Here is a 21,358-nt window from a genome sequence, read left to right on the forward strand (position 1 = left end):
GAGAAACTTAGCAGTTGGACTGAACCCTTTTCTTCTACACTTATAGTGACCTCCATTATGTAATTAAGAAATCCTTGTCTAATCTTAGTTTTTTGTCACTTTTAAAAACTATCCTTGTCTTGATTTTAGTTAAGCAAAACTTTGTTATGGTCCTTGCTAATAGTGTTGTGAATCAAATACTGATGCTCAGGAAGACTGAATGTAGATTTTTATAGGAAAGGTAGGATCCTTATTATTATATTAAAGAATGGTGGAGGCTTTTGTAACAGTTACCCATTTTCATTTGGTTAGAATATGCACAGAGAACCCCTACTGTTGGCTTATGATTTTAATATATTAAAAAGTAGGTTACCCTTATGTGTCCAGCTCCCTAACACCTATTCCTGGATCTCTCTGTGTTAAGATTAGGAAAATAAAATGCAGGAGTGGTGGTAGAGTGATGGGAGGTTACTCAGCTAATTTTAGTATTTCTACTGACTCCATCTTGGATAAATTTAAAGTCTGCTGCTGAGATACTTGAAGGTGGAATTACGTCCCTTTTTTTAAAGGTAAGTCTCATATAACAGATCTCCACCCGTGGTCCATATATATGTGGTAGGTCAAAATGGCCCTAGCTCATAGGTGATTTACTAAATTGCTCTCTAGTTTCTACTTAGAGATGAGGTATAATAGCCAGCAACTGCCTCAACAATTGATTCCTTTTTATCTTGTGGTGGGGTGAGGTCCATTGTTTGGCTCTTTCAGAAGCTCAAGTCTCCTTTTCCTTCTGATTACATAGAGGTTTTTTTATCTCCTTTATTTCAAGCAAAGAAAATAAACAAGTATGTCTAGATTGTATAAAAGATTTGTTGCACTTACTGAATCTTGAGTTTATATTGCCACTCAAGATTTTGGGAGGGATGGAAGGTCACAAAACTTGTTTAGGTATTTTTTTTTTTCCCTTCTCAATGTTGAAATAGCAACATTTAAGCGCTTTTAATAATGCTGACTTGAATGTGATCAATAGCCACTGTGGATATTTATCACTTTCTGTGGTGGCTTGAGATAGTCATTGCCAGGTCTGGACGTGAGTTATGGATGAGGCTGTTGCCATGTACAGGTCTAGTCCTAGGTACAATATATCTCATTTTGGATTTGCCTGGTCTTGATTGAAATAGCCTATGAACACAAATCTAAATTTGCCTATTTGGGTTCTGGTTGGATTTTGTAGATCCCATAGCAAAACTTCAGTATCTTCTAATTATTCTGTGTGCAAATTCCCCAGATGTTGCATTGTAGTGAGGCTTTGTGGTCATCTAAATCTTAATGCAAGGCCCCTGTGGGATTCAAATTTATTCTGAAGTGAGATAAAACCATAACCAAGTGCAGACAGAAGTCTTCAGAAGTAGCAGCATTAGACTTAATGAAGCTTCCAGCTTAACAAAATGTGGAGTGGCAACACATTTTTCTAACTTCAAATTGTGGAACATTAGATAATCTTTTTATAAACGGTCAATATTTTAAACTAGTGTTTAAAAAAAAAAAATTCAAAACCTATTTTTACCATTGCAAAACGTGTATTGAATTCACAGGGGGGATTTATCAGAGGAAGGGGTGCAGGACTGGGCCCCAAGTCTTTCAGAATTAACCATTGTGTTCCAAGAGAGCCAGTTCTTCCTGGTTTGGCACCTTTAATTATGTTTGTTACCGTGCAGTCTTTTTTTTTTTTTTTTTTTGCCAATTAGTGTTTTGAAACAAACCAATAATAGTTTACTCTCTGGTTTGAGGTAGACAGCTTTTTTTGTAAAGTATAGCCCCATCATTGCTTCTCACTCTTGCTCTAAACATCGTATTATTTAAGTGTTTCTGCTGTGCTTTACTGTGCTACATCCTTCGTCTGCCTTAAGAAGAAAAAATTGAAGTTTCATAAAGATTTTTATAGATCTTGTGTTTTTTAACATGCACTTTAATACAGGAAACTTTCTGTATTAAGTATTTTACGTATTCCTTTTGCTTTTATAATAGGATTTATTATCCCAGAGCCTCCTTCCAGTACAGTTTCCCTCTTCTATACCATAAATATCTCAATAATTCTTCTTGCCTTTCCTGGTCTCTTGTTCCGATTCCAAGGACTTAAAAGTATCAGTATTCTCAGAACTATATGTACTATTCAGGAGATTACTTTGTGAATATTTTTCCAATACACCTAACTCATTTTATAAGTTTAAACCTAATCAAATCATTATCTTCTAGAGTCAGCTAGGCAGTTACTTTTTTTTAAAGGTATTAATAGTGGATAATTTATGTTGAAGGATTTAGATGGAGGAAAAGTAGTATGTTGTAAATGTGTTCTTTTTCCTGTTGGGGTGAGAGGTCAGCAGGATAAGAAATCATTAAGCTAAGAGAAGGGCCCACTCCAGCTTTTTTGCTGCCCCAAGCCGTGAAGGAAAAAAAAAAACCTGAGCTGCTGCCGAAGTGCCTCCGTCGAGGAAGAGAGGGACCGAAGGACCCGTCGCCGAATTGCTGCCGAAGACCCAGATGTGCTGCCCCAATAACGGACTGAGTGCTGCCCCTTTCTATTGGCCACTCCAGGCACCTGCTTCCTTCGCTGGTGCCTGGAGCCGGCCCTGGGTAAGACTCCCTTGGTGAGATACCTATTGGTCTAAACTCTGGCAGGGACGCTGGTTATAGGTGATAATGAGATCAGAAATGTGTGCAGTATCGTGTGAGAGGCCAAGAGGTGTCATAAACTTGAGTGCAGTCTTTCTCTTTGAGAGTGAGTCTTGAAATTTGAGAGGATGGATGAAAGGGTTTGTACCATTATGAGAACAAGTCTTTTGGGGTTATGAGGTGGGGATGATCTTGAATTCTCTCAGCTAATTTCATGGAAGTGGGACTGGCTGGACTGGGATGCAGAGACAATAGGAATGGGTGATTGTGTTGATGTTGCTCTCCATATTTGGCAATAGCAGCAGAGTGATGATGCACACATTTATAGACCTGCCAGGGATCAGTGCAACAGCCAGAGTGACTATGGGTGATGGGGTTACACAAGTGAAGATCCTACAAATCCATAAATCTCTGGGGCAGACCTGCAGGTGGCTCCGTGTAGGTGCTCCAAATCTGCCTGTAGGAGGGTCCAGGTTTCTGACCTTTGTAAGAATACAGGTAGTACAGGCTTGATCCTGAACTTTATCTCAGTGCAAAGACACTTTTGCATCCATAATCGAGACATATACTTCATACAGGAGGCAGCAAGACCTATTTGCTGAACATCTGGTTTGCTACTACTATTTGAACTCTGCTTGTTATGTAGATGAATTCATCAATGCTCTCCATGGTACTCGATTCCACCTGCACTGGGGTTCTGGTAGCCCAGCTCTGACGTTCTGGACCTTGATCAAGTGCCATGAGATAGTCAACCCCATAGTGCAGGTGGTGTCTTGAAGGGGAGGGCTGAAATTCTCTGACTTCTCCGCAAGCAGGGTGATATCACTGGTGTAGTCTTGGTCGGTAAACACTTCTTGACTAGTCTTGGTTCCAATGTGTGGCGTGGCAAGTCCTAATGTCAAAAGTTGTGAATTGGTGCTGGTGTGAAAGTTGTGCTCCAGAGTTAGCACAACATTTTAAACACCAACTCCTTCTGGCATAAGCCAAGGTGGAGACCTGTCGACTGAATCAAAAGCTGCTTTGATATTGATGTGTGCCACATGAAACAACAGTTAAATTCTTGATGCAGCTGAGTCAGAAACCAGAGGGTAAAGTGCTAGCAGAATGTGATCAATGGCTCCATGTCTAGTTGGCAGCCAGTATCAAGTGGAGTGCCCCAAGGGTCAGTCCTGGGGCCAGTTTTATTCAATATCTTCATTAATGAGCTGGAGGGTGGCGTGGACTTCACCCTCAGCAAGTTTGCAGATGACACTAAACTGGGAGGAGTGGTAGATACGCTGGAGGGTAGGGATAGCATACAGAGGGACCTAGAAAAAAAAACCTGAACTGCTGCCGAATTAGAGGATTGGACCAAAAGAAATATGATGAAGATCAACAAGGACAAGTGCAGAGTCCTGCACTTAGGACAGAAGAATCTCATGCACTGCTTCAGACTAGGGACCGAATGGCTAGGCGGCAGTTCTGCAGAAAAGGACCTAGGGGTTACAGTGGACGAGAAGCTGGATATGAGTCGACAGGGTGCCTTTGTTGCCAAGAAGGCTAATGGCATTTTGGACTTTTATAAGTAGGGGCATTGCCAGCAGATCGAGGGAAGTGATCATTCCCCTCTATTTGACATAGATGAGGCCTCATCTGGAGTAGTGTGTCCAGTTTTGGGCCCCACACTACAAGAAGGATGTAGAAAAAGTGGAAAGAGTCCAGTGGAGGGCAGCAAAAATTATTAGGGGGCTGGAGCACATGACTTATGAGGAGAGGATGAGGGAACTGGGATTATTTAGTCTTCAGAAGAGAAGAATGAGGGGGGATTTGATAACTGCTTTCAACTACCTGAAAGGGGGTTCCAAAGAGGATGGATCTAGACTGTTCTCAGTGGTGGCAGATGACAGAACAAGGAATAATGGTCTCAAATTGCAGTGGGGGAGATTTAGGTTGGATATTAGGAAAAAAAATTTCACTAGGAGGGTGGTGAAGCTCTGGAATGGGTTACCTCGGGAAGTGGTGGAATCTCCTTCCTTAGAGGTTTTTAAGGTCAGGCTTGACAAAGCCCTGGCTGGGATGATTTAGTTGGTGTTGGTCCTGCTTTGAGCAAGGGGTTGGACTAGATGACCTCCTGAGGTCCCTTCCAACCCTGATATTCTATGGTTCTATGAATGGAAAGATGGCATTATAGTCTCCCCATACAAGCCAAATGATCTCACCAAGTGTAGCAGGTTTCACTGCAGAGCTGTCAACAGTGGGCACTATCCTTACTCGTTGGCTTCTGGCAGAGCTGCACTGAGTGTGACTATGGTGGGGGGAGACAATAGGTTGAAATGATGAAGGGGATTTATGTTTTGAGAGGGATGGCATTATAGGGTGCGGGGGGGCCCTAAGATGCAAGAGACCGTCAGTGTGAAGTAGTGAATTGTGGTGCAAAGTAATGATGGGTTAGGAAGAGTTTGTTTTAAGATGTCTTTTACAGCTAGCCCTGGGGTTTGCTGTTTGGAGTACCTAGTTGCAGCAACAGAATTCCTTTAGAGGTCACTGTCAAATGAACAAAAGCACAGAACAGTGCTGCTGTATGCTGGAATATGGAAGCCCAGGATGGGGTCTGGTTGCAGGGCTTGGTTCCTTGATCTCAGTGACAATTGCCGGGGGGGGAAGTAATTTTGTAAGGAGAAATCAGGACCAAGATGTTTAATTTCTGTTTATTTTTGGTGTCACCTCAGGAGGCTTAATTGTCAAGAGACAAGGTTCCTGGCCTTCAGTTCCTGATGATGAAAACTCTTAGAGGGAAATAAATCATCAACAGTCTGTGCTTTAATAAAAGCTTCAACTCCTGATCCTGTGTATCACTGAAAACAAGGTAAATGTTTCTGCTAGTCTAGTGTTACCCACGTGGTGTTAACTATGCTATTTGGTACATTATAAATCTAGTGGGACTCTGCGGGGAGGAGATACGCCCATGCTGATTGCATCCAGCCTAATGAGGTCTCCTTCTCCAAAACTGGATCTGATAGTATGTTCACTTAGTAGGAAAGTCCCAGGACGGGATTAAGATGGGACTGGTTTCAGTTTGTTGCTTGACCTGTTACACTGCTATGTCAGTTTGAACTGACTAAACTGATTGCTAGATTGGCAAAATTTAATAGTTTTCTGATTTCGATTTGCATGTAGATGACTATTTTGGGGTAGCTCAGGATTTCCTGGTCACTATGACCTTGTTCCAGGTAAAAAGAACAGGAGTACTTGTGGCACCTTAGAGACTAACAAATTTATTAGAGCATAAGCTTTCGTGGACTACAGCCCACTTCTTCGGATGCATACAGAATGGAACATATATTGAGGAGATATATATACACACATACAGAGAAACTTGTTCCAGGTAGTTACTGACTCAGTTCATATAGCTGGCCACACTCTGGATCTGGTTTTTGGATTGAGATTGGAGGTTAGACAATTGGTTGTTAAGCTTGTGTCAAGGATCAACAATTAACTCCTGTGCTTTGAGGTTGTCAAGGTAAAGGACCTGTTTTGATGATTTGTCCTCAGATTAATGGAACAAGAAAAGATCCAGATTGCTCTGAGGGAGAACCTTGTTTCACTAAAAGACCCTCCCTGTGGGCTAGTAGAACAATATACTTTTTGTCCTCCACCATTAATGAGGTGACTCCTAGGCATTCTCTTCATTTTCTGAAATTCTGACTTCATTTTCATAGGTCACCCTTGTTTGTGGCTGTTCAGTGATGAATTGAGAGAGAAAATGGCTATGGTACTGGTGGTAGAAGTCTCGTAATAAGGCTGATCAGTTGCAGCATAAAGAATTTTTAAAAACTCTTACGTGGCTGTCCAGGAGGCAAATAAAAATTTATTTTCCTCCACCACAATATTCACAAAAACTCAGACTACAGATTTGTTTCAGCTGTTAGATAATCTGGTGAATCAAGACAGTCTCAGCTCAGTCACTAGTCTGACTGCCCCACATTGTGAGCAAATTGCTAGTCATTTTGCAGAAAAAATTAATCAGATTATGGATGGACTGTCTGTGGTGGCAGAGAAAAATCTTGGAGGAATAAGGGCAACGTCTTGCCTGCTAGAGTTTCAACTGGTGCTCCCTGAGGCACTTGAGATGTTGCGAGAACTTTTGTCCCTCAGTCTTTGAAGCAATGCCCTTCCTAGTTGGTGAATTACTGGGTCGCTTGCTTGTGGAGATAATCGGCACCACCTATTGCTTTGAAAGAAGCATTAAACAGTAAGCCAGTCACCTTTTTAAAAGGTTGAGATCTTTCCTTTCTGATGTGGTCATTGCCATTGTTCATATTTTTGTTATCTCAAGACTGGACTATTGCAATGGGCCCTACGTGGACTACACCCTTAAGCCATTCAGAAACTGAAGCTGGTTCAGAAAACAGCAGCTAGCTTACTGAGCAGGGCATCTTGCTAGGCGCATATAACAGCAGTGATCTGAAATCTGCACTGGCTGCCTGTTCGTTTCTGGGTGGAGTTTAAGGTGTTATGACCTATAAAGCCTTAATGCCTGTGACTGGCCTACTGGATGGACTGCCTCACGCATGGCATAATACCATAGCTGTAGTCAGAAGGGGTGCCTGAATAGGATTCTCCTTGTTACAAAAGAGAGGGTGTGACTGGCAGCGAGCTCTAAGCTATGTCTACACTGCACACCCCTGGCAGTGGCATGTGGTGAAAGGCTCTGGCAGCAGGAGACAGTGGGAAAAGGCTCTGGCACTGGGACATTACCCTACTAAAAACAGTTTAGATGGGGGAGGTGCTGCTTGGGCATGTACAGAGCCCTGTAGGGTACATACCCACTGGGTTCAGGCATGTCTCTACTTGTTCATGTAGTGTTGTCATTTACACTGCTACTTATGCCTGTGTCAGGGGAACGGGGCATGCGGTGTATGTACTCTCCACACCACCGTAAGTGTGCTGAGTACATGTGCTCTGAGATTCTGGAACTTGCTTCCCCATTTGTCTGAAATAGCCCAAATTTGGTGACCTTTCAAGCACCCTGCAAAAGACATCTGTTCGCTGGGGTTTTTGGATAGAGTTGAGGGTATGCTTTCCATAATGGTGAAGGATTTCTGAACACCATTACTATTATAAAAGCCCAAACCAAACAAATTGTTTGATATTGTGGATTCTTAAATGAGAATATTTGCTTAGTTGCTGTGGAGGTCATGTAAAATATATGCTTGGAACTCGTAACAAATTACAGCAAATGGGAAAATTACTAACTCTTCCAGTCTTCACAAGCGGTCCACTCTTTCACACTTTAAAGATTTAATGGACTGTTCTGTTTTATTGCGATAGTGCCTAGCGGTGCCAATCAAGGATTAGGGCTCCATTGTGCTAGGCACTGTTGTTGCATGCTGTCTAAATACAATTTATGAGGTGTTTGCAATTTGTTACTCTGTCAATGTTCCAAGATACTCAGTTTAATTAGTATTACTGTTGCACAGTCCTAATTTTATAAGACTTGCTTCGTCTATGCTGCCTTGCTACTTGAGATTATATTGGAGTCAAATTTCCATTAGTTTGGCAATTTTTGTTCAAATTTTAGCTTTTGAAAAAAGTGTTTTCATGGTAGTCAGTTGCTTTCCAGCTGCAATTATATTGAAGTGTGCAATTTCTCCTACCCGATTCCCTTGTCCTCTGTTGTGTTTTGGATTTCAGTGAGAGGCACCTGGCTGGTTGCAACAATGTGGCATCAGGTAATCACAGGGAGGAGGTTAGGTCACCTTTAAAAGAAATTTCATACTGCAAAGGGAGTTTTACCCTGGAAAGTGCCGGGTTAGTTCTTTGAAACTATTCTGAGTTACATGGCTGAAGGCTATGGATTTAAACACTGAAGAAATTGGCCAGCGAACAAAGCAGCAGTTAGCATCCTTGACATTAAAACGGCTTAAAAGTCAAACACAGAGAAACGAGTTTGGTTTTATATCTTGGTGCCAATTTTATAATCTCAGTATGTTGGTAACTGAAATATGATGTTGGAGTCTAGGCCAAGTTTCAGCGTTGTGTGAACAATGGATAAGTGATAAACCCCTGGAAACATGAGGCTATAGTAGAAATGCTGACTGTCCTTTACTGTAGTATAGCTGTATTAAAACACTTATCTATGTTCCCCACTGCAGTTGAAAATCTTTCAAAAAGTTCCGTTTAAGATTTTTTGAAAATGCTTAGTTTGCCAAGTTTTTATGGTTTTCAATTTTAAATTATTCATGAATTGACATTTGTGACATTAGTACATAATAGCAAAAGAGTATAATACACTCTAAAAGTAATAAAATCTTGTTTTGCTTTGAGATTAAACACTTACGTTTCAGCTGATGAATGAGATTTGTTTTTACAAAAACAGAAATACACCCCTACCCCGATATAACGCGACTCGATATAACACAAATTTGAATATAACGCAGTAAAGCAGTGCTCCGGGGTGGCGGGGCTGCGCACTCCGGCGGATCAAAGCAAGTTCAGTATAACGCAGTTTCACCTATAATGTGGTACGATTTTTTGGCTCCCGAGGACAGCGTTGTATCGGGGTAGAGGTATATTTTCTCAGGTGTAATTGCCATTAAAACATTACAGTTGTACTGAGCAAATGTACTACACTTTTGTTTACAATTTCCAAGAGTTGAAGTCTCTATCAATGGTACTGTGACAGATTTGGAGTTCCTCTGTAATTTTATGAATACTGTGTGCTAGCCTTTTTGTTGGGGTGTTTTTTGTATGACTATATTGGGATAGCTCATCAAGACTGAGAATGCTGAGAGCTGGCTTATTATCTTCAGTCAAATACTTAAGTTGTTAAGGGACAATGCCACAACTACTAGCTTTGATTTCCCCTTTTGTCAAGTCAACCTACAAATTGGTTTGGACTGGAACAGGAGAAGACTTGGAAATATGGAACAAAATAATTCCCATGGGCTTAAAAGGGACCCTCAGGAGACAGAGGGAGTAATTGTTCCCTGAACCTAACTAGTATTTCTGGAGAAGTTAGGCCTGCCTAGGTCATCATTGAAGGATGGGTAGGGTAAGGTAGACAGATGTGTGTAGACTTTTCTCAAAAGCCTTAGTTTCTATTGTTGAAATAAAGAGTATTATGTTTTGTCTGATCACCTTACATGACTAGTCACAGACTCCCTAAAGAAAAACTTCTGGTGCACAATCTCGGACCTGAAGGATAAGAACAATTGATATTCAGGGTATTGAAGTCCAGCACCTGGTAATGGAGTAGGAGAATCTCAAAGTGGGAGATAATCAGGGCTTGGACAAAAATTTTGGCTGTGTGAACAGAGAGAAAACATCATGTCTTGGAGCTGTTGTGCAGAAAAAGTGGCAAGATTTAGAAATGGCCTGGATGCATGATCGAAAGAGGACTGAGTGAAAGATGAAGCCAATATTATGGGCTTGGGTGACAGACAAGTGACAATTGAGAGAACCTTTGAGGGTTGCTATACTGTAAATTCCTATAGTAGTCTTCTATACAACTAATTCACATAAAACGATTACTGATGCATGTCACCCTTTTATACATCCAAAAGGTGGCAGCACTCCTCATTATTTTTCAGACATATGTAATTCCTATAGATTTCCCCCATCTGTTATATTTATAATATATACTTACACTTTCTTAAAAGTAAGGTGAGCAACCTAAAAGGGAAGAAAACTTACATTAGAAAGGTCAATGGTGCTTGAGTCTGACAAACAAGTTAGTCATTAATGTGCTTATGGAAAACATCTTCTAAATTGTGGCATTTGAAATTCATGACTGACATCTCTCCAAAAATCAAGATTTGTGGTCTGGGATGTTTGGCAGGCCTTAACAGCATTCATTCTGTCATCAGTGCTGTATCTCAGTTTAAAGACAGTGGTGCTGCATAATTCCTTAGTGAATATCAGCATATGAATTGCACTTTATCAGTGTCTGTTACCAGCTCCAAGCTTCATTTACCTTTTAATCTCTGCATTTTAAAATAGCAAAATTACATCTCCCTTTCAAAATGCAGAAGTTTTTCCTTTTTGGGGGGGAAAAAGTCTCAACTAGAAATTTACACTTTGCTGCCCTTAAGCCAACTAGAGGTACTCTACACATGAGTATGCGTCTTTCCCAGCCACACCTAGTAAAAGAGCCAGTGCTTCCTTTCAATCCTCCTGCCTGTGACAAGCTAGTGTCCATCTGCTACCAGGTTGGAGCTAGAACTATCTGCTTCTCCCCCCGTCCAGTTGCTCATTGTTGCTAATAAGATGGGAGGTCCCACAGTAAGGAGCAGTGCTTAATTTGTAATGAAAGAGGTATTGGGGCTCAAGCAATTTTTATTTTATTATTATTTTTTTTTCAACTTTCATAACTGATGAGGCAAGCCCAGAGGTGTTGGGGCTATGAACTGCCATGCAGTGTTGGTGCTCAGGCGTGGCACAAAGTAAGCACTGGTAAGGAGTATATAGATTTCTGCAAATGGCAATTCATTTCTTGAGGAGCCTAGGAGTTTTCTGGGTAACAATATTTAGCAACTTTTTTTTCCTAAGAGCAGTTGAAGTGGATGGCATTGAGGAAGCCAACAGACGTTCTCCACCCTGATACCTGCCTGGTAGAAGGGAGAGTAATTCTGAAGCACAAATAGGAATGTAAGCCGAAATTTCACAAGAAAGGGCGCTTCAGCTGCATAATTGTGGGATAGAGAGGGCCTTGAGATACTGTAACTACTGAACTGTCATTGCATCACCCGCTTATCTGTCGTACACTTGTGGGTTAATTGGTAATGTATTTACTGTGGTTGCCATTAAGAAATTGACACCTGCCAAGAAATACTAGGCACTTACTACAGTTTGTTATTCAGGGAAAACCTGTGGTATCTCAGCTTATTGGCAAATGCTTGCTTTTTTTATGGTGGCCACTTTATCTGCAGTATAGGAAACCCGTGTTCGCTGCTAGCTGTGTGATTAACTAACACTTTCTAGCCTATACAAAATATAGTTCACCTTACATGATACTGAAGTATAGATTTTTATATAGCCTGGGTATAATTTTCATCAATCTTTCCATTTCATTTTGTCTACCCTCTATTTTGAGTTACATCCTCTGTGATTTAATTGAACTGGGAAGATGGTTTTAATAATTAAGTGAAACAATTTAAATATTACAAGTTTGTGGTATTCAAAGGGACATTGTTGACTACCACATGGTCTTTTCTTCTTTTGGTTTTTGATTGCCTCTGTGTCTGCTCTGTTCTGTCCACTTCATACTCTCCCTACCCTATCTGCAAAGGCTCTGACTGTACTTGCCCAGGGGGTAGCTATACCAGTGCAAAACTCAGGTGCACATGCAATATGCCAGTGTATAATGGGGATTGTACCAGTCCAACTGATTCGCTAGTGATTTACTGGAGAGTCAGACCAGTGGAAGCCTTGAGCTGTATTGGTGTAGTGTGGTTAAGTGAGGGGTTTTCACCAGTGTATGTTGTGCTTCCCTAGCCTAGGCAAGCTCTAATTTTCTTCCTGTATACTAGCTTCATGCTTTCAAATCCTTTGGGCTTGTCTACACTTGAAATGCCAGTGATACAGCTGCTATAGCATCTACAGTAAAGAGCTACCTATGCTGATGGGAGGGGTTATCCCACAGATGTAGGTAATCCACCTCTCCAAGTACCGGTAGTTAGGTTGACAGAAGAATTTTAGTGCTGTCTACATGCAGTTTTCGCACCTCTGTGTGACATAGTTAAGCTGGCCTAATTTTCTAGTGCAGACCAGGCCTGAGTTTCTCTCTTTATATTGTGTATTAATATTTAATTCTTTCTATCTGCACTTAGCAACAGCCTATCCTCTTTCGATTTACTACCTCTGTTTTTATTGGCCAAACAAAGCTGGTTCTGAGTTCAACTTGATGGCATTTCTTTGTTTGCTGTTTGGTTGTAACATGACAACTTTTGTATGCTGCATTCATTCAGTCACTTCCAAGAATTGAGGCAATGATCTAGGCACCTGTCATTAACACCTACCACTGTAACAATCCCCCCCCTCCCCGTCTAGGCTCTGTCCATCACTCCACTGCAGTTTAACATGTTGATGCCCTGAATGATTATCTCCCAGATAGACAAGAAATAATAAGGGGGGAAGAGGGAGGGGAACGCACAGAGCCCTGGTATCACGGAATTGGGGGGCGGGGAAGGGGGAGAATTGGGACCCCAGTATGGGTAAAGGATGGAATGGGGGATACAGCTCCTGGCATGGGGGTAAGAGGAGGGAAGGGGGAAATACTCCCTTGTATAAAGGTGAACGAGAGGATGGAGGGGGACACATGGAGTCCCTGGCATATGGCAGAGCAGGCAATTGAGGGGGTGGAGATAGCCCCTGGAATAGGGGAAGGATTGGCAGAGTTCCACAGAGTCCTGAAATAAAGGGAAAGGGGAGTTTGGCTCAATGAGAGCTTGAGGGGTGGAAAGGAGGAACGCAAGAGCCTGTGGCATGTGCAAAGAGCTCAGCTGACAGAAGCTACAAAATGTGAGACCCCCTAGTTTTATCATAGTGACATAACTCTAGCTCTTCATGGTTTCATCATAATTTCTTGATTTATGCCTTACTTTAATATTTACTTCTGTTTTCACACAGATACTTTTTAAATCTTTTTCCCTCCTATAGATTTTAAGGCCGGAAAGGACCATTATGATTATCCTAGTCATGCATAACACAATTACAGAATTTCACAAAGTGATTCCTGCATCAAATCCATAGCTTTTGGCTGAGCTAGAACATATTTTTCAGAAAGACATCCAATCTGGAATTAAAGACTAATCTTTCCATTTTTCATTTCATTCTTTCTAATTTTCCAGCTTTTTATTATATTCTTTTTACCTCTCTCCTGCACCTCTTGTCATTTTCCATCATCCTCCATACCTTTGGAGTTCCCTTAATCTTTAGTTAATTACTTTGCTGTCCTCATAAGGTCTTAAGATTTTTTTTTCCAGTGTGGAAAAAGGATTGATCGTGTGTGTGTTAGCCTTGGTGTGTATGTTTAGAGAGAAAACGTCCATCATTCTCTGTATTGGGACTTTAAAAATCCTACATTTAAGATATGTTATAGGTCAAGCTTACAGGAAGCTGTTATAAACCACAATCACATTAAAATGATTTTCCATACCAGGCACTATGCTTCCATTAGAAGCTGAAAAATGAGGGCTGGTGGCCTAGTATGATGACCTTGCATTGCTTTGATTTCTGGTCCATTTTCCTGCTTCTCTAATAGTACCCATTGTCCCTGCCCACTGAAAATTTAAAATAAATAAAAGACATTCAGGAAGAAACTAGGGGTACGTCTACACTACCCACTGGATTGGCGGGTAGTGATCGGTCTATCAGAGATGGATAAAATGGATCCCTGATCACTCTGTCATCGACTCCAGAACTCCACTGTGGTGAGAGGCAGAAGCGGAGTTGACAGGGGAGTGGCAGCAGTCGACTCGCCGCCATCCTCACGGCCAGGTAAATCGACCTAAGATACACTGATCTTAGGTCGAACCCCCCTCCCCTAAGTGTAGGCCTCGCCTAGGGCTGTCAATGGCAGTTAACTCACGTGATTAACTCAAAAAAAAAATCACGATTCATCGCACTTATAACAATAGAATACCAATTGAAATTTGTTAAATATTTTTGTTTTTTTCTACATTTTTAATATTGATTTCAATTACAACACAGAATACAAAGTACACAATAAGAAGAACAGGAGTACTTGTGGCACCTTAGAGACTAACAAATTTATTAGAGCATAAGCTTTCGTGGACTACAGCCCACTTCTTCGGATGCATATAGAATGGAACATATATTGAGGAGATATATATACACACATACAGAGAGCATAAACAGGTGGGAGTTGTCTTACCAACTCTGAGAGGCCAATTAATTAAGAGAAAAAAAACTATTGAAGTGATAATCAAGCTAGCCCAGTACAGACAGTTAAGAAGTGTGAGAATACTTACAAGGGGAGATAGATTCAATGTTTGTAATGGCTCAGCCATTCCCAGTCCTTATTCAAACCGGAGTTGATTGTGTCTAGTTTGCATATCAATTCTAGCTCTGCAGTCTCTCTTTGGAGTCTGTTTTTGAAGTTTTTCTGTTGTAATATAGCCACCCGCAGGTCTGTCACTGAATGACCAGACAGGTTAAAGTGTTCTCCCACTGGTTTTTGAGTATTTTGATTCCTGATGTCAGATTTGTGTCCATTAATTCTTTTGCGTAGAGACTGTCCGGTTTGGCCAATGTACATGGCAGAGGGGCATTGCTGGCACATGATGGCATATATCACATTGGTAGATGTGCAGGTGAACGAGCCCCTGATGGTATGGCTGATGTGATTAGGTCCTATGATGATGTCACTTGAATAGATATGTGGACAGAGTTGGCATCGGGGTTTGTTACAAGGATAGGTTCCTGGGTTAGTGGTTTTGTTCAGTGATGTGTGGTTGCTGGTGAGTATTTGCTTTAGGTTGGGGGGTTGTCTGTAAGCGAGGACAGGTCTGTCTCCCAGGATCTGTGAGAGTAAAGGATCATCTTTCAGGATAGGTTGTAGATCTCTGATGATGCGCTGGAGAGGTTTTAGTTGGGGGCTGAAGGTGACAGCTAGTGGTGTTCTGTTATTTTCTTTGTTGGGCCTGTCTTGTAGGAGGTGACTTCTGGGTACTCGTCTGGCTCTGTCAACTTCAATAGTTTTTTTTCTCTTAATTAATTGGCCTCTCAGAGTTGGTAAGACAACTCCCACCTGTTTATGCTCTCTGTATGTGTATATATATCTCCTCAATATATGTTCCATTCTATATGCATCCGAAGAAGTGGGCTGTAGTCCATGAAAGCTTATGCTCTAATAAATTTGTTAGTCTCTAAGGTGCCACAAGTACTCCTGTTCTTCTTTTTGCGGATACAGACTAACACGGCTGCTACTCTGAAAAAAGTACACAATGCTCACTTTATATTATTTTTTATTACAAATATTTGCACTGCAAAAATGATAAACAAAAGAAATAGTATTTTTCAATTCAAGTACCGAAGTGCAATCTCTTTATCGTGAAAGTGTAACTTACAAATGCAGATTTTTTTTTGTTGGTTATGTAACTGTACTCAAAAACAAAACTGTAAAACTTTAGAGGCTACAAGTCCACTCAGTCCTACTTCTTATTGTGTCAATTGTGAAGAGAAACAAGTTTGTTTACATTGACAGGAGATACTGCTGCCTGCTTCTTATTTACATTACCTGAAAGTGAGAACGGGTGTTGGCATGGCACTTTTGTAGCGGGCGTTGCAAGGTATTTACATGCCAGATGTGCAAAATATTCGTATGCCCCTTACATGCTTTGGCCACCATTCCAGAGGACGTGCTTCTATGCTGATGATGCTCGTTTAAAAAAAAAAAGTGTCAATTACATTTTTGACTGTACTCCTTGGGGGGAGAATTGTATGTCTCCTGCTCTGTTTTACCCGCATTCTGCATATATTTCATGTTATAGGAGTCTCGGATGATGACCCAGCACATGTATGTTTTAAGAACACTTTCACAGCTGATTTGACAAACTGCAAAGGAGATCTAAGAATCTGAAGTGCCATCCAACATCTGAGAGGGACGAGGTGTGGAGTATGCTTTTAGAAGTCTATAGTTTCCACATCAGAGTGTTGCTCTTTACAGAACCCAAACCACCAAAAAAGAAAATCAACCTTCTGCTGATGGCATCTGACTCAGATCATGAACATGAACATGCGTCAGTCTGCATTGTTTTGGATTGTTATCGAGCAGAACCCATCATCAGCATGGAAGCATGTCCTCTAGAATGGTGGTTGAAGCATGAAGGGACATATGAATCTTTAGCACATCTGGCACATAAATATCTTGCAACGCCAGCTACAACCGTGCCATGCGAAAGCTTGTTCTCACTTTCAGGTGACATAAACAAGAAGTAGGCAGCAGCATCTCCTGCAAATTGTAACCAACCTTGTTTGTTTGAGTGATTGGCTGACCAAGAAATAGGACTGAGTGGATTTGTAGGCTCTAAAGTTTTACATTGTTTTATTTTTGAATGCAGGTTTTTTTACATATTTCTACATTTGTAAGTTCAACTTTCATGATAAAGAGATTGCACTACAGTACTTGTATGAGGTGAATTGAAATTTTTTTGTTTTTTACCATGCAAATATTTATAATAAAAAAGAAATACAAAGTGAGCACTATACACTTTGTATTCTGTGTTGTAATTGAAATTAATATATTTGAAAATGTAGTAATCATCCAAAATGTTTAAAATAAATGGTATTCTATTATTGTTTAACATAGCAATTAAGATTTTTAATCACTTGACAGCCCTAGAAGAAACAGTCCCTGCTGAGAAGCTCACAGATTCTGGTCAGACAAGACAAATAGACATAGATTAGGTATCTTTACTGAATTTCAGCTAGGTCTAAAAGAAGGTTTGCTTACCTGGTATTTGAAATGCAAAAGTCTGTTTATGCCTAATCTGTTTAAGAATAGTTTTTGCCAGAAATTAGAGACTGTTTACTTATGATTTGTCACAGAACACTTCTCAAAAGATAGTGATAAATCTATCTTCTATTTCAGAACCAGAATGTACATTATAGTGTGAGTAATTTGAATATATTTAAAAATCTAGGAAAAATTTACAATGAAATATATTAAAGTGGAGTGAAGATTAACACTGTAGGCTTGTTTAAGAAGATCAGAAAGCCAGGAATTTCAAGCTTACTGTTGTACTTAAATAAATAAAAAGTCTGACCTATATAGAGCAGGTGACTATACGAAGTGGGACCTGGGAGAGAGAATGCTGATATCAGGGGGGATGTACTCTTATGTTGGATGTTTACTGCTTGCTGTGTTTTGGTTTGGATTCTTTTTTGTTAAAGAATACAGTTCTTAGTTGTCATACCCCCCACCCACCTCACCCAGCATACTGCTGAGATGCTGACTTGAATCTTTCCAGCCACCTGGTCCTTTTCAGAGGGTAGCTTTTAGAATTTGATGTATGAACATTAAAAAAAATATTGCTGACCTTTTTCATTGGTTATTGCTGGGGTACAGCCCCCCAATTTTACTTGCACTACATCCCTGTTGACCTAATGCTGCCACTATTTTTGGTGGCCTCAGAGTGCGGCTACCAACTCTTGCTAGTGGTTGCTCTCACACTAAAATACTTCATTAGCTTTAAGAAAAACAAATAAATATGCACATATACACGTCAAAATCATTGTAATTTGTTTATTGCTAGGTAGTAATTCTGTTGTAAAAAGTGATATTAACAAACATAAAAGTATCACAGTTTTCACAGAAGACTTACTCAGCCCCGGCAAGCCTGGGGACAAATTAAGCCCTGGATGGGGGGGTTGGTGTAGGCAGTAGGGGCGAGGGGTGATGGAGTTGCAGGGGGAAAACTGGGGGACCAGAACCCAAAGACCCGTGGCCAGGGAACAGGGATGGAGCCTGCCACTCCACCAACGCAGGGGTGAAGCCCAAATCCTGAGCCCCACCACCCCGGGAAGGTGGGGAACTCACCAGTTGCCGCCTGCTCCAGTGTTGTGCCCCAGCTGTTTCCAGAGGGGGGCAGGGCCCAACCCCTCGCAGTCCCAGCAGGCAACACCAAGGCCTGGTCTACACTAGTCGGTTATTTCGGAATTAGCAGAGTTAATTTGGGGAAAAAAATAATTCCGTCCATATGACCAAACTGTATTTTTCAATTTAAAGGGCTCTTTAATCCGATTTCTGTACTCCACCTTGGCAAGTGGAGTAGCGCTTAAATCAAGATCCCAATCCTGGGTTAAAGGTATTGTGGACGCAATTCAATGTTATTGGCCTCCTGGAGCTATCCCAGAATGCTCCCTTGTGACCGCTCTGCACAACACTCTCAACTCCGATGCACTATCCAGGTGGGCAGGAAAAGCCTCGGGAACTTTTGAATTTCATTTCCTGTTTGGTGACTATCAGCACGGTCCACCATCACAAGAGATCACGCAGTCCCGGATTCGCAGACGAGCTCCAGCATGGTCTGAACGGGAGGTACTGGATCTCATCGCATATTGGGGAGACGAATCTGTTATGGCAGAACTACATTCCAAAAAGAACGCAAATACATACGCTAAAGTCTCCGTGACGGAAAGAGGCTACTCCAGGGACGCAGAGCAGTGTCGTACAAAAATCCAAGGAGCTCAGGCAAGCGTACCAAAAAGCCAGGGAGGCGAACGGATGCTCTGGGTCACAGCCCCATACATTCCGTTTCTACTGTGAGCTGCATGCAATTATGGAGAGTGAGGCCTCCACTACCCCACCGCCGTCCGTGGTCACCTGCAAGGGGGGAGTTGCACGGAGCGAGGAGAATGAGTTATTGGAGGAAGAAGAGGAGGAGGAGGACAGTGCACAGGCGGCAAGTGGGGAATCCGTTTTCCCAGCAGCCAGGAACTATTCTTAATGCTGGAGCCAATAGCCTCCCCCCACTCCCAAGGTGGGCTCCCGGACCGTGACCCTGGAGAAGGTACTTCTGGTGAGTGAGAGTCTGATCGGAGACATGTGGTGGGGGGCGGGAGGGGGGAAAAACCCAGCCACACTGGGCTGTTTGCGTTTAGTTTAAAGGGCTCATCCCTGCTCAGAGCCTCATTGGAGCCACGCGGTGGGTGGGGGGGGAGAGAGAGGGGTGTTGTGTGAAGCGATCATCCCAGAGAGCCCACACGCCCTCCTTTTATATGGCAAACCCACCAGGCATTTCTTGCTATGGGAAACGGGGCCCGGCAGTTTGAAAGCATTGAAATGAATGTGGAAGAAGCAGAACCTCGCGTGCCCCTAGGGCTTACTGTGGCTGCCTGCAAGCTGAAATCTGTTGCCCGGCTGTGTGTGATGGCTTACTCACAACAAAGTGGCAGGCACTTCAGTATAAGAGGCAAAATGCTAACTTGTACAGAAAGAACATGTGCTGTGTACTATGAATTGTCTGTTTCACTGAGAAAGAGTGTTCCCTTTGTTCTCTGAAATGTATCTTTTTAAAATACTACCCTCCCTTCTTCTCCTCCTGCAGGTGCAAATGTTTCAACGCGGTCCCTATCTACTCTGTCCCAGAGGCTGGTCCAGATTAGAAGGCCAAAACAACGAACTTGGGACGACATGTTCGCTGAGCTCATGCAGTCCTCCTGCACTGATAGGGCCCAGCTGAATGCATGGAGGCAAACAATTGCGGAGTCCTGTAATGCGTTAAATGAACATGAAGAGAGGAGGGACGCATGTGATGAGAGCAGGCAGGACGCTATGGTCAAGCTCATGGGGGAGCAAACTGACATGCGGCACTGTATGGTGGATCTAATGCGGGACAAGACCAAAGACTGCCGCTGCAGCCCCTGTATAACTACCCTCCCTCCTGCCCAAGTTCCATAGCCGCCTCACCCAGACGCCCAAGGACATGAGAGGGGAGGCTACGGGGACCTACACACTCAACCCCAGAGGATCGCCCAAGCAGCAGAGAGCTGGCATATGCGAACTTTTGATTTGGTTTCTGGACTTGTCCTTCCCTCCTCCTTCACCCCCCTAACCCAATACCACCCCTCCCCCCCGGTCTACCTTCTGATTTCTCTCAATGTGTTTTGCAACAAATAATAAAGAACGGTTTTTAAACAATTGTGACTGTATTTCCTTTCATATATATATATATATATATATATATATATATATATATATATATATATATATAGGGGGCAGGTAACTTCAAGAGAAACAAACACAACTGTCACGCCATACTCTGGCCAGTTATGAAACTGGCTTTCAAAGCTTCTCTGATGCACAGCACACCCTGCTGCGCTCTTCTAATTGCCCTGTTGTGTGGTTGTGCGAAATTGGCCGCCAGGAGAGTTGCCTCAACCTCCCACCCCGCCATAAACATCTCCCCCTTTCTCTCACAGATATTGTGAAGCACACAACACGCAGCGATTACAATTGGAATATTAGTTGTGCTGAGATCTAACTGAGTCAGTAAACTGCGCCAGCGCGCTTTCAAACATCCAAAAGCACATTCTACCATCATTCTGCACTTGCTCAGCCTATAGTTGAACTGCTCCTTACTACTGTCCAGGGTGCCTGTGTATGAGCCATGGCATTAAGGGGTAGGCTGGGTCCCAGAGGATAACTATAGGCATTTCAACATCCCCAACAGTAATTTTGTGGTCTGTGAAGTAAGTCCCTTCCTGCAGACCAGAGTTCCTGAAGATGCAAGTGTCATGCACCTTTCTCGGCCATCCCACATTGATGTCGGTGAAATGTCCCTTGTGATCCACTAGTGCTTGCAGCACCATAGAAAAGTACCCTTTGCAGTTTACATACTGGCCACCCCGGTGTGCCGGGGCCAAGATAGGGATATGCGTTCCGTCTATTGCCCCGCCGCAGTTAGGGAACCCCAGCACATTAAAGCCATCCACAGTGGTCTGCACATTTCCCAAAGTCACTACCCTTGATAGCAGCTGGTCAATGATTGCGCTGGCTACTTGCAGCACAGCAGCCCCCACAGTAGATTTGCCCACTCCAAACTGATTCCCAACTGACCGGTAGTTGTCGGGCATTGCAAGCTTCCACAGTGCTATGGCCACTCACTTCTCAACTGTGAGGGCTGCTCTCATTTTGGTGTCTTTGCGCTTCAGGGCAGGGGACAGCAAATCACAAAATTCCATGAAAGTGGCCCTACGCATATGA

At 42.3% G+C, this 21,358-nt stretch overlaps 1 long non-coding RNA gene across 1 annotated transcript; it reads left to right on the top strand.

Annotated features, from left to right (window-relative positions):
* The first annotated feature begins 4,927 nt into the window (after positions 1 to 4,927).
* Positions 4,928 to 20,243, top strand: LOC128830520 (uncharacterized). Its single transcript, XR_008443596.1, has 3 exons — positions 4,928 to 5,494; positions 18,380 to 19,172; positions 19,701 to 20,243. It is a non-coding gene; the product is annotated as an uncharacterized LOC128830520 (long non-coding RNA).
* Positions 20,244 to 21,358: the final 1,115 nt, after the last annotated feature.

The sequence above is a fragment of the Malaclemys terrapin genome, chromosome 1 (assembly GCF_027887155.1).
Source record: "Malaclemys terrapin pileata isolate rMalTer1 chromosome 1, rMalTer1.hap1, whole genome shotgun sequence".
In the NCBI taxonomy this organism is placed as follows: domain Eukaryota; kingdom Metazoa; phylum Chordata; order Testudines; family Emydidae; genus Malaclemys; species Malaclemys terrapin.